Source organism: Montipora foliosa, chromosome 14 (assembly GCF_036669935.1).
Source record: "Montipora foliosa isolate CH-2021 chromosome 14, ASM3666993v2, whole genome shotgun sequence".
In the NCBI taxonomy this organism is placed as follows: Eukaryota; Metazoa; Cnidaria; class Anthozoa; order Scleractinia; family Acroporidae; genus Montipora; species Montipora foliosa.
Genome location: NC_090882.1, coordinates 12,698,197 through 12,712,156, shown reverse-complemented (window position 1 = coordinate 12,712,156; position 13,960 = coordinate 12,698,197). Strand labels below are relative to the sequence as shown.

The 13,960-nt window shown below is 39.7% G+C and overlaps 1 long non-coding RNA gene across 1 annotated transcript in view; it reads right to left on the bottom strand.

Annotated features, from left to right (window-relative positions):
• LOC137984635 (uncharacterized) overlaps positions 1-4,506 on the bottom strand; it is a 4,531-nt gene extending 25 nt beyond the window's left edge. Inside the window, exons 1-3 of the long non-coding RNA XR_011119129.1 lie at positions 4,299-4,506; positions 3,666-3,816; positions 1-3,422 (exon numbers count right to left, since the gene is read on the bottom strand). The exon at positions 1-3,422 is cut by the window's left edge and continues 25 nt beyond it. This is a non-coding gene — a long non-coding RNA (uncharacterized lncRNA). The remainder of the gene's footprint in view (positions 3,423-3,665; positions 3,817-4,298) is intronic.
• Positions 4,507-13,960: the final 9,454 nt, after the last annotated feature.

The window sequence follows — 13,960 nt, the reverse complement described above, 5'->3', positions numbered from 1 at the left end:
GTATTTTCCTGTACTGTTATTGTCGAATGACCGGCATCTGTCCTTCATTTCAAAAATGCCCAAAAAGTAGAATGAAACGTTGCAATAACCGTTGAACAACATAAAATAATGCAACAAAAGAAAAGAAAAGCATGGATGGACACAAATGGACAAGAAATGCAGTTCTGGTAATCTTGAAAAAAGTTGGGTGACGTTTTTATTGGCTGGATAAAGGTCGGAACTGACTCTAAAGTAACATGACTTAGCCCCTTTAACATGTGTATTTACCTAGAACATGTGGTACAAAGCGTAAGCGTATGATTATAATTGCCATGATCCTGCAACTGAAATTCTCTTTTTTTGGAATGAAATGTTACAAAACATCACAGTCTTGAGTAAAGCTACATTTACACCATGATAACCATCATCCAATAATGGTTCTATGCTTTTTAGTTGCAACTGCTGAAACTGCTCATGAAACAAAGCATATGATATATCTGGAACTTCATCCCCGTCGTCATTGCCACAATCTGGTATGGGTCCACCTTCAGTGCAGTGCCAAACTCATTTATTTCTTGATCATTAGCAAAAACACTTTGCACACCTAAAATAGTCAGAGTTTGCAGTAGAAGTCATTCCAGATTGTCATAGCTGCGTTGTTGACCTGTTTCTTTTGGTACTCATTAGGTGGTTGTTCCAGCTACCAGCTAGTTCATCTAATGTTCTGTGAGTCGTGGCAAAAATATGTCGCGAAGGGCAAACAAATGAATCTTATTAAAAGTGCTACTATGATCAGAAACCGCTTCTCGTTTTTCTTCACGTTTCGAAAGTTCTTGTGCTGAACATTGGAATAGGGAAGATATCATTGACATCATCTATTGTCATTAATGTGCCAACCAGAGCCTCATTGGCTGTTGAAACAAATGGTCTTTTTTTCCTGTGGTTTGCAAATTTGAATGACAAAAGCAATGTTTGTAAACAGATATCTCCCCTAACTGCCAGATTTACGCAACCATTTAATGAGAAAAACTATCTAATCTTGACGGTTTCATTTAACGGTCTGCCATTATTTGGTGTGGTTCGGACAAATAAGCCTCAGAGAGCTGGATCAAGGAGAAAGTGGCGTCATTTAGTGACTAGCTTAAAGTGCACCTAAGCTCAAATATTTTTCGTCTACAACATCAAGCCATCGCGGGTTATGAGCCATTATACCATGATCTTTTTATTTTTATTGTAGTCTAGTTTTCTACATTTTGGGGTCGTTTTTAATAAAACAATTATTCCACTCGCGCTAGTTGGATATGAGATGTTTATAGCCAACTCAGCGCTACGTGCCTTGTTGGCTATCTATCATCTCATATCCAACGCGCATTCATGGAATAATAATTGTTAATTTTCATTCTTAGAGATGAGATAAAACAGGAGTCCATGAGTAGGAGCGGGTTCAAATCTTGGCAGAGTCATGACAAACTATCAGGTTGTTTCCTTCCACATGTACATTCTTATGGAACCAAACATGATGCACACTTCCAAAATCATGCATTTTCCTCAGAGAGGGTGCTAAAAAAGAACTGATGTCCCACACACATGGTACTTGTTGGGCATCTGTGATAAACAGAACATACTTCAGCACATTTGGAAGTTCTATCAGTGCAAAATAGATACATGTACTGCACCAATGAGGAACGGTTAACATCAATATATATATTCAATTTGAGACAACCTGCTATAACATCTTTTTGTACCAATTTATAAATAATTTTTATTATTATCAAAAAAGGCATGAAAAATGTCATTTATAATAAATTCAGTTTCTGATTACAGCAAATGGCACCATATACTACTGAGGGAAACCATATCTGCTGTCCTAAATCTCTCATTGGCATTTTCAAACATTCTATATGCCTTGGATTTTTAAACTGCCATATCAGTACACATGAGTATTACGGAACATTTCATTTAAGGATGGTGCCTACTAATTCAAAGGTATTCTTGCCCCGATTTATGATTATCCAAGAAAGGTAGATCTTCCCAAGTGTTATTGAAATCCAAAAAGAAAATTGGGGGTTACCATGCATTTTTCAAAGATAATTCATGAACAATATTTGTATAGCTCTAAACTACAAAGCAATGTATGGCGTCCTTTCTCAAATTGAAGCTCAATTATCTCTAAGGAATGCATGGTTACCCCCAGTTTTCTTTTTGGATACCAACAGTACGGCCTAAGATCTACTTTCTCTGCATAGTTTCAAACCGCACAAAAATATCCCTGCATTAGTAAGCATCACCGACAGGAAATCCGAGTATCTGCAGATGAGCAGAACGTATGCGCAATAACAATAGTAGGCACCGTCCTTAGGCACTTTTACTCACATATTCATCATTGGTGTCTGAGAGACAAGATGGTTTTGATTTCCCATAGAGTCCTTACAATTCCTTCCACAAGAATAATCCAACAGGCAGGATAACTAAACTAATCATAAAAATTACAATTTCCTTGAAACTCGTCGAAACGTTTTTTTTTTCCAAAGATGATTACAGCTTCCAAAGTAGAATTAAGAACGATAAGATGTGACGAATTGAAATCAATAAGCGAATTGACTGCATACACAATGGTCTTCTTTTTCAAACATAAAAACTGACGACAATTCTTTACTTTACCCCAGTCCCTTCTAATTGCACAATAGCCTGATTTACCAACAGAACAGGAATGTCAGTTGACGATGGCGCGCGAAGCAAAAATATCCATATCAGGCCATATTAGCCAAGTAGAATCCCAACTATTCTGCGGGCTCTCCTTTCATTAACTGACGATCCCTTTCTATTACTAAATCAGGCTATTGTGCAATTGTCAGCGACTGGGGTAAGGTAAAAAATTGTTGTCAGTTTTCACGTTTGAAGAAGAAGACCGTCGCGCAGGCAGTCAATTCGCTTATTGATGTCAATTCCTCACATCGTATCTTTCATAATTCCACTTTGGAATCTGTAATCAACTCTGGAAAAAAAAAACATTTTGACGAGTCTCAATAAATGAGGAGACAACTACACAAGAGAGAAAGGCACAGAATTCGACTTTTCCTGTCTTCAGCATGGTGTCTGGTGATCGTCTGCTTTTGGCGGGGATTTTGTTATTGTTCCGGTACGTGTTTTGTCAATCCGATCCGATCCGATCTGATCCAGTCCGATTCCGGTCCGATCCGGTCCGATCCGATCCGGTCCGATCCGGTCCGATCCGGTCCGATCCTGGTTTTGCCAACGGCCTTATTATGACAGCGCCGTCACAAATAGTGATCATGTCTCTGTGTCTTAAAACTGCATGTATAGGATTGACAAAAAAAACCTTTCTGATCCAACATAGTACACAGGATCACAAGAAATGAAGCTGAGTCTTACCACATTGACAACAAGTTTGAATGGCTACACCACAAAAATTCCTTGTCATTCTATTTGTTGAGAAATAATGAGAACAGAAACAAACAGATACACCTGTAAGTGTTTGTGTGTAAATGGAGACACAGTCAGAGCTACTTGAATTGAATTTCCTTAAATTGCTACAATCATGATAAAAAGAAATCACTTCCTTTTTGCTTTAGATTTTGAAAGTGTGTTGGCTCAACACCTGACATTTCAGGGCTTTCTTGTAAAACCTCGATTTATCACAGAAAAACTTACACTGGGCTTCTTACCAATTTTGTCTTTTAAAGTGAAGAATTTTTTCAGCTTCAAAGATCCCATACCAGATGATTTAAAATCCCAGTGCAGGATGTGATTCCCGTTACATTGGTGAGACGTCATGCCATTTTTCATCTACAGGAAGCGTCATGGAACATCTGTTGACTGACAAGAATTCTCATCTACAAAAACATCTAATTGCCTCACCTGACTGTAAACAAACATGCATTCCTAGTTGTCTTACCATCATAGACTCAGCTAGAGACGTTTATAGTCTTAAATTGAAAGAAGGTACTGTATCTATATTTCACGTTTTAAGGCAGAGCTAAATATGCAATAATTTTTGTTTTTTGTAAGCAACCTGTTTAACACTTGTGCACACACATGTTATGATACGTTATGTTCTGTGACTTTGTGTTAACTTTTCAAAATATAGCCGTCACTGCTAAAAAATGAATTGTATCGAATATAAGAGAGAGAGGTTTGTAGATGTCACTGATGATGGCATGAGTTAAATGCCGAAACATGTCTTTAAAACGTTGGTTCGTGTGTCTTAAATTTAGTTCACTTGATTTCATATCAGCAGTTCAATATATGATTCAATTTAAGCTTATATCGTTTCATTCGAAATAATAGAGAGAGTTCACCTCAGCCTTCACGCAGAATCCAACAGGTGAAGTTAATCTTCACTCGAATTCTCTTGTTCGCTGCGGAATCACAGATCTAATGACGTAATCATCTAATCCGCCCTAAAAGTACTCCAAAACACTCAGAATCTCGCAGTGCAGATCTCGTTGAGCATGACGAGAAAGAGAAGAAAAATGCCTTGAACCATCGACATCGGCCGCCATTTTGTTTTTTATATCATCTTGACTCCGCTGACCATTGAGACAGTCGTCACAATAGCCGTATTTATATTTCTTGTCATGCCATATATCTGACGAGTATCGTGAAATTCAAAAAGTAAATGTATCAGGAAAAAAATTTTTGTATCATGAAAAAGATATATGTATCAGGAAAAAATATATGTATCATGAAAAACATAAGTATCATAAAAAAAAATATATATCATACATATATTTTTTTCATGATACATATATTTTTTTCATGATACATATATTTTTCCTGATACAAATATTTTTTTATGATACATATATATTTTTCAAGATACATATATTTTTTCATGATATATATATTTTTTTTTTTCCTGATTCATACATTTTTTTCATGATACATATATTTTTTCCTGATACATATATCTTTTTCATGATACATATATATTTTTCATGATACATATATTTTTTCATGATACAAAAATTTTTTTCCTGATACATTCACTTTTTGAATTTCACGATACTCGTCAGATATATGGCATGACAAGAAATATAAATACGGCTATTGTGACGACTGTCTCAATGGTCAGCGGAGTCAAGATGATATAAAAAACAAAATGGCGGCCGATGTCGATGGTTCAAGGCATTTTTCTTCTCTTTCTCGTCATGCTCAACGAGATCTGCACTGCGAGATTCTGAGTGTTTTGGAGTACTTTTAGGGCGGATTAGATGATTACGTCATTAGATCTGTGATTCCGCAGCGAACAAGAGAATTCGAGTGAAGATTAACTTCACCTGTTGGATTCTGCGTGAAGGCTGAGGTGAACTCTCTCTATTATTTCGAATGAAACGATATAAGCTTAAATTGAATCATATATTGAACTGCTGATATGAAATCAAGTGAACTAAATTTAAGACACACGAACCAACGTTTTAAAGACATGTTTCGGCATTTAACTCATGCCATCATCAGTGACATCTACAAACCTCTCTCTCTTATATTCGATACAATTCATTTTTTAGCAGTGACGGCTATATTTTGAAAAGTTAACACAAAGTCACAGAACATAACGTATCATAACATGTGTGTGCACAAGTGTTAAACAGGTTGCTTACAAAAAACAAAAATTATTGCATATTTAGCTCTGCCTTAAAACGTGAAATATAGATACAGTACCTTCTTTCAATTTAAGACTATAAACGTCTCTAGCTGAGTCTATGATGGTAAGACAACTAGGAATGCATGTTTGTTTACAGTCAGGTGAGGCAATTAGGTGTTTTTGTAGATGAGAATTCTTGTCAGTCAACAGATGTTCCATGACGCTTCCTGTAGATGAAAAATGGCATGACGTCTCACCAATGTAACGGGAATCACATCCTGCACTGGGATTTTAAATCATCTGGTATGGGATCTTTGAAGCTGAAAAAATTCTTCACTTTAAAAGACAAAATTGGTAAGAAGCCCAGTGTAAGTTTTTCTGTGATAAATCGAGGTTTTACAAGAAAGCCCTGAAATGTCAGATGTTGAGCCAACACACTTTCAAAATCTAAAGCAAAAAGGAAGTGATTTCTTTTTATCATGATTGTAGCAATTTAAGGAAATTCAATTCAAGTAGCTCTGACTGTGTCTCCATTTACACACCAACACTTACAGGTGTATCTGTTTGTTTCTGTTCTCATTATTTCTCAACAAATAGAATGACAAGGAATTTTTGTGGTGTAGCCATTCAAACTTGTTGTCAATGTGGTAAGACTCAGCTTCATTTCTTGTGATCCTGTGTACTATGTTGGATCAGAAAGGTTTTTTTTGTCAATCCTATACATGCAGTTTTAAGACACAGAGACATGATCACTATTTGTGACGGTGCTGTCATAATAAGGCCGTTGGCAAAACCAGGATCGGACCGGATCGGACCGGATCGGACTGGATCGGATCGGACCGGATCGGACCGGAATCGGACTGGATCAGATCGGATCGGATCGGATTGACAAAACACGTACCGGAACAATAACAAAATCCCCGCCAAAAGCAGACGATCACCAGACACCATGCTGAAGACAGGAAAAGTCGAATTCTGTGCCTTTCTCTCTTGTGTAGTTGTCTCCTCATTTATTGAGACTCGTCAAAATGTTTTTTTTTTCCAGAGTTGATTACAGATTCCAAAGTGGAATTATGAAAGATACGATGTGAGGAATTGACATCAATAAGCGAATTGACTGCCTGCGCGACGGTCTTCTTCTTCAAACGTGAAAACTGACAACAATTTTTTACCTTACCCTAGTCCCTGACAATTGAACAATAGCCTGATTTAGCAATAGAAAGGGAACGTCAGTTAATGAAAGGAGAGCCCGCAGAATAGTTGGGATTCTACTCGGCTAATATGGCCTGATATGGATATTTTTGCTTCGCGCGCCCTCGTCAACTGACATTCCTGTTCTGTTGCTAAATCAGGGTATTGTGCAATTAGAAGGGACTGGGGTAAAATAAAGAATTGTCGTCAGTTTTTATGTTTGAAAAAGAAGACCATTGTGTATGCAGTCAATTCCCTTTTATATAATAACCCAAGTTATTCATGGATTTTGACTGGTTCTTGCCTATGATCGGTTAGAGGACAGACGCACGATTGACATCACCATCAGCTTTTATGGGAATAAAGTTTAATTCTTTATTACATAAAATAAATAGATTCCATGTAGCCGTGGGTCTGTTCAGTAATAGATCACGGAAGACATGAAAATGTGGTAAGAACAAAAAAGTGGCACACTCGGCTATCGCCTCGTGTGCCACTTTTTTGTTCTTACCACATTTTGACGTCATCTGTGATCTATTCCTGAACAGAAGCACAGCAACATGGAATCTATTTGTTTTTTTTTCAAGTTGCGGGGGTCATTAAGACCATTTAAGGGGTGACCCAGAAGTCATACCAGCAGAGGCCCTTTGGCTCACAGGTCCTCACGCGTCCGTACGATGAAACAGATCCTTTTCTGAGGTTAAAAACCTGGCTACTGGCCTATTAATTAATCATTTGTCAGAAAGAAGAAATTCCTGTTCTCTTTGAAAAAAGTTGACACGCATTGCTTACGTGTGGTAGTGAAGTAACACAGCGATTTATTCCATAATGTCAACTGAGCTGTGTTTTGTCTTCCAGGAGATTCAAGTTGTCCTTGCGTAATATGTAGCTCTAACAATGCACGATATTGTTTTGGTATTGTCTATCATTGTAGTGCTATGGTAGAAGTCTTGGGTAAATAGCCTGAGAAGACATGTGGTTACTAGCAAAGTACTGAACCCAGAAAGATTGAAGAAAATAAATGGGAAGTGACTTTTTTGTTCTTACCACATTTTGACGTCATCTGTGATCTATTCCTGAACAGAAGCACGGCAACATGGAATCTATTTGGTTTTTTTTCAAGTTGCGGGGGTCATTAAGACCATTTAAGGGGTCACCCAGAAGTCATACCAGCAGAGGCCCTTTGGCTCACAGGTCCTCACATGTCCGTACGACGAAACAGATCCTTTTCTGAGTTTAAAAACCTGGCTACTGGCCTATTAATTAATCATTTGTCAGAAAGAAGAAATTCCTGTCCTCTTTAAAAAAAGTTGACACGTATTGCTTACGTGTGGTAGTGAAGTAACACAGCGATTTATTCCATAATGTCAACTGAGCTGTGTGTTGTCTTCCAGGAGATTCAAGTTGTCCTTGCGTAATATGTAGCTCTAACAATGCACGATATTGTTTTGGTATTGTCTATCATTGTAGTGCCATGATAGAAGTCTTGGGTAAATAGCCTGAGAAGACATGTGGTTACTAGCAAAGTACTGAACCCAGAAAGATTGAAGAAAATAAATGGGAAGTGAAAAACATTGTCTTCTGGGCTGACATGTTGATCATGCAACTTCTTTCCACCACAAGTGTAAGCGTGCACTGACAGCACCTGACAGTTTTGTAAACAAAAGTTTAAAGCTGAAGTTAACCTAAGCAATATACCACTCAGTAACAGGAGCATAGGACCGAAAATTCTATTTTAATGCTATCAAATGCGAACCAAGCAAGATACAGATTTTGTAAGCTTGCTTTATGCAAAACAAATATTGATGTAAAAGTAAATAAATATGGATACACAGTTTTTAAGAAGAGCAGAAGGAAGTTTCAGGACGGTCGATCGAGAATAAATTATTTTGCCATCGGTAACAAAATTTACGACATGAAAACAACATAAATTTTGAACCTTGAATATAAAAAGTTACCATCACCGAAAACCATTTTGGGAGATTTTAGTTGTTTTGTTGTATTTGTACTTTTGGCAGCACCTAGTAAATCGCTCATCGAATTCAGCGGGCGCAGTGATCAAGTTACCGCGGCATGTTTACTCGCGAAACAGTGAAGCATCTGTGTCAAATGATTCCAAGATACCGGGTTTTTGTTTTTGTTACTCGTCGCTTTTAAGATTCCAGAAGTTTATGTTTCACCACCTGTCTTGCCGTTCCATTCTTGAGCTCCATATGGGTATATTTTCTTTAAAGATGTACTAAAACGCCATTCGTGTTACAATGACTTTCGACACAATTACAGGTCATGCACCTATCAATGTAAACCCCGTGGGGAGGTGGGGGGGGGGCAGTGCGGGCAAGGGGTGGGGATTTGACCAAGGAGCAAAAATTCTGGTCAATTTCCCAAAGGTGGGGCAGCATACGTTCATCAAAATGTAGTTAGAAATCCCCAACCAGGGGCAAAATACCAATTGAAAGACAAGCTATGCGCATACCTTCAATAACTTTAATGACTTAAACTTGGCATGAATCTCGCAAACTTGATTTATCAACTTATCTCCCTTATGAGACAACATGATGTGTCATGTACATCATCATGCCTGTGAGAGTATTTAGTAGACAATGAATACGAATTTAAGCTGGATCTTAAAACAGTGTGATGATAGATAAACTATCCTTATAAACGATGCTCTACAATCAAGACTTCAACTTAGTTTGAAACTCGAAGACTTGATTTAAAACAAGATGTGTGATCTGTGATCCACAACCTCATGTCTGTAACAGTGACAATGAAAACGATTTTAAACTGGAACTTTTAAAAGCATGTGATTATAGATCACTATCCTTATAAAAAGAGCTCTAGACTAGAGACTTTAACTATGAATTTCTCGAACTTGATTTCAAGAGACAACTGGACTTTTCATCATCAGAAAAGATTGTGTGATCTACACATACACCACTCCCATAAAAGTAATAATACAAACGAATTTAAAGTGATGATAAATGATACATAACTAATGATAGATCACTATTCTTGATATAAAAGTGTCCCAGACTTAATAGGAATCTCACGAACTTTATGAAATTTAACCACGCTTTATCTTGGTCCCAGTCTCTCCTCCGAAAAAAATTAAATGTCCCGACCCTCGAGCAACGGTACTCGATCAAACCTCCCACGGAGAAGATGGATTTCGCCGGCAAATCCCCACCCCTTGCCCGCACTCCCACCCCCCCCCCCCCCCCACGGGGTTTACATTGATAGGTGCATTAATTGTGCAGAGCAAGCTACGCATTACCCCAGCCCCCTGAAACCTAACAAAATGCGCACTATGCACAAAGACACAAAGACTCTATGCACAAAGACACTACTTAGCAGGGGAGTGACAGGCAAGACTTTTCCCAACACGGAAAAAAATAACAAAAAACAACAAAGAAACCCACGACATGAAACCGAGATTCCGACTGGGTTTGGCAACCCAGTAAGAAAAACGAGATGCTTCCGTGAAGCATACACTGATTTGCCTGTGGTACGTTGTACAGGAAATCAGAAGGCACTGAATTTTGTGGTATTTAACTACAGCATTCCAGTCTATGAAGAATAACAAATAAAAGAGAAGCGAGAAACATTGGCTCCTGGGGTGACATGTTGATAATTTTCAAGTTCCCTTACAACTTCTTTTCACGACAAGTTTAAGCATCTGACAACTTTGTATTACCAAAGTTCGCTAAAGTTAATCCCTGCCCGGCAGGGTTAGTGTCTGGATGGGAGACCAAAACAATATACCCCTCATAAAATAGAAGCATCGGACCGAACATACTGTTAACGCTAACAAGTGCGAACTCAGCAAGGTAAAGATTTTGTTTGCTTGATTTATGCAAAACAAGAACATCATTTTAAAACCTTATTCTACGCAAAAAGTAGGTTCTGGAGGTAATTTTGAGAGTGGAAATCAAGGTTACGCAGCAGACGGCAAATACAAACTCACGATTTAATTCAGTTAACACACCAGAAAGACGCTAACCTCATTTTGACAAGAAAATGCTTTACTATTGCCATAAAAACTATCCAGTTAAGCTCGCATATCATAACACATGATGAATTCATAAAGGCCACCTTTTCCAGCGAACAATTTTTTGAAACAAACAACATATTTGCTATTAGGCGCAAAAACCCCCTCTATTTTCATTGCGTGCGTGAAGAGAAGAAACTCAATCGCGTCAAATATGCGCAATATTGCAACAAACTAAATTTCAGGATCAAACCGTTTCCATGAAGAACCTCTTCCTTGAATAATGAAGCACAACATAGACGACAAGCTTTCTTTCAAATAATTCTTGGTTGTCACATTTCCAATTTTGTTTTTACTAAAGACTGTGCAGATCCACGTAAGGTGTTAGATTCGTTCTCTTTTATTGTTGAACCCGTAAGTTACCAGAGAATTTTCCATTTGGTTTCAGTGTTCTACATAACAGCACACTTGGTAATATTTTAGAAATACAGCTCACTTTGATTTCGGCTCGACGGGCGACAGATTGTTGTCGAAGTCCATAACTCGTCGCTTTTAAGATTTCAGGTGGTTGATTTTCGCCGCCTGCCTAGTTTATCCAACTGACTTTCCATTATGGAGCGCCATAAGGGTATATTTTGTTCAAGGATCCACTAAAACGCCATTCGCGTTACATGACTTTCGACACCATTGCAGGCCAAGTTAATCGTTCTACTGTGTCCACCAGAGAAATCTACGCATTTCCGACTACCCTCTCGATCCTAAGAAAATACGCCCAGAAGGCTCTATGTACAATGATACCACTTAACAGGGGAGTGACAGGCAAGACTTTTACCGACACGGAAAAAACGACCACGTCACAACTATTAAAGATGAAAAGAAAGCAAGTACACGAAGTACAAAACCATACAGCCGGTAAACAAGAAAATAACTCCGACTTGAGCGATGATGATATGTTCCTGGGATCACTTGAGGTAGACAGTATAAACAACAGCAACCGCAACAAAGTCTTCACAACAGTTGAGATCACTGTTAAGCCCTACCACAAAAGAACTACCCCGATAGTGTGCAAATTAGACACAAGTGCAGAGACTAATGTAATGCCAGAAACCCATAAGGGTTGAAACGTGTAACGGGCGTTCACAGCTTCCGAATATTCAGTGCTAAGTACCATATTTGGAAACCCCTCGCTCCAGTTAATTTCGCTCGAAAACATTGGTGGTATTGCGTCACGGTGTTCTTGCGAACTGATTGGTTGAATGCTTCTCTCTTGTTGTTCCAAATATGGTACTAAGCAAATTGAATACTCAGAAGCTTATTTCCCAGCACACAAGGGGCCGTTACACGTTTCAACCCTTATGGGTTTCTGGTAATAGCCAAGACAGAGTTTGACAAGATCATTGCCTGTCCTAGCGACAAAGCACTTGGACCAAGATCCTCACAGCTTATGGTGGCCAAAAGATTGAATGCATGGGTACCTGTCGGCTATATATCCACCACAAAGGTGGGATAAAGGAAGCAACCATCACAGTAACCAATATACAAGGAACCGCCATGCTAGGGTGTAAAACATGTGAGGAACTCGGGTTTGTCACCATCAACTGCAGCATAGAGAGCACCCCACCGCTAACCAAGGAAACCCTTCTTAGCAGCTACCCCGACCGCTTCGAAGGACTAGGAACATTTAAGGACATGAAACCTTGCCATATTACGCTTGACCCGGCAGCAGAACCGGTTATACACCCTCCGCGGTCAGTCCCAGTGCACCTTAAGGACCTTTACCGAAAGGAGCTACACGACATGCTGAATCTCGGTGTCATCACACCTGTTGACAGGACAACCGACTGGGTCAGCAGTATCGTGTTGAGTGAGAAGAAAACCGAAAAAGGAGAAGTCACCAAGATCAGAGTCTGCTTAGAGCCCCGAGACCTGAACAAATGGATCAAAAGGGAACATTACCGTCAAAAGACAGTTGATGAGGTGGTGACCGAGCTCAATGGCGCTAAGTTCTTCACCATTGTCGACGCAAGGAAGGGGTACTGGCACGTACCACTCGATGAAGAGAGTTCCTACCTCACTACCTTCAGCACGCCATTCGGCCGATATCGCTTCAAACATCTCCCATTTGGCCTTGTTGTTTCACAAGACGTGTTTCAAAAACAGCTCGACACAGCATTCAAAGGTCTCGATGGCGTCACCGGTATCGCTGACGACCTATTTGTATATGGATCATCTGAAGTTGAGCACGACAGAAACCTGTCCAAACTCATGGAAAGAGCAAAGCAGAAGGGCGTGGTATTCAACAAAGATGAAGTGCAGTTCAAGTGTAATAAAGTCAGCTTCTTTGGACACACCTGGACGCCACAGGAAGTCAAACCTGACAACAAGAAAGTATCAGCAATCATAGACATGAAACTGCCTGAGGATGTCAAGAGCCTACAGAGTTTTCTTGGCTTATTCAACTATCTGACGAGATATTCCGGACTCCTGGCTACGCTATCAGCACCACTGAGGGACCTGACCAAGAGGGACACAGTACTCCTGGGGACCTGAGCACGACCGAGCCTTCACCGAGGTCAAGAAGGAAGTCTCATCGCTCGGCGTACTTAGGTACTTCGACTCGCATGCAGAAACTGTTATTTAATATGACGCGTCGCTGAAAGGATTAGGCGCTGTACTACTGCAAGACGGAAAGCCTGTATGTTATGCCTCTAACGCCCTCACCGAGACCGAACAGCGATACAGTAACATTGAACGCGAGGCACTCGGCGTCATCTGGGGACTTGAAAGGTTCCATTACTTAATCTACGGCAAGTCCTGCACTATCCACTCAGATCACAAGCCGCTGGAGGCAATCTTCAAGAAGAAACTAAGAAACTGCCCTCCAAGATTACAGAGGTTTGTACTACGAGCTCTGAAGTACGACGTTACCGTGAAGTACGTTAAGGGAGCCGACGTACCCATTGCCGATGCCCTCTCCAGAGTATCGCCACAGCCAGCCCCACCCGAAGGAGAATTCCCACAATTAGACATCCACCAGATCACAAGGAATCTCCCAGCATCACCGATAAAGCTCCAACAGATTCGCAACAAGACAGCCAACGACCCAACGTTAAGCAAACTCCGAGAAGTGATACATGAAGGGTGGCCTGCGACCAAAGAGAAATGCCACGAAGCGCTCCACAACTACTGGAACT